Consider the following 724-nt stretch of genomic DNA (forward strand, 5'->3'; position numbering starts at 1 on the left):
AGACTTTATAGAGAGAGAAATGACCAGATCAGGAACAGCTGGGAGATGGAATTGTAAGTTTTTAACCAGCATAGAAAGGGTTGTTAACCTCTGCAGCACCAAAGGAAACAAAATACACTTAATATGAAAAAACACTCAGGCTAAATGGAAGATCTGTTATGACCTGGTGGTTAGGAGCACCCGGCACGACCTGATAGTTAAACTCACACAGGACAAGCTCTGGGATGTGGGAGCTCTGCTGACCGCAGGCCCTAATCCTATCACAACAACTAGAAATAGCCGTGGAGCATTCCTGACTCTCCCTAGACGCCTCTTCACAGCCTAAGAGCTAGCTAGCCCTAGAGATAGAAAATAAAGCCTACCTTGCCTCAGAGAAATTCCCCAAAGGAAAAGGCAGCCCCCCACATATATTGACTGTGAGTAAAGATGAAAGTCACAAACGCAGAAATGAAACAGGTTTCAGCAAAGGGAGGCCAGACTTACTAAACAGACAGAGGATAGGAAAGGTATCTTTGCGGTCAGCACAAAAACTACAAAAGACCACGCAGAGTGCGCAAAAAGACCTCCGCACCGACTCACGGTGCGGAGATGCCACTCTGCATCCCAGAGCTTCCAGCTAGCAAGACAAAATCATGATAACCAGCTGGACAAGGAAACAATGAACAAATAATAACTATCAGGAACTTAGCTTCTGCTGGAGAAGACAGGTCACCAGAAAGATCCA

Source organism: Ranitomeya imitator, chromosome 5 (genome assembly GCF_032444005.1).
Source record: "Ranitomeya imitator isolate aRanImi1 chromosome 5, aRanImi1.pri, whole genome shotgun sequence".
NCBI lineage: Eukaryota > Metazoa > Chordata > Amphibia > Anura > Dendrobatidae > Ranitomeya > Ranitomeya imitator.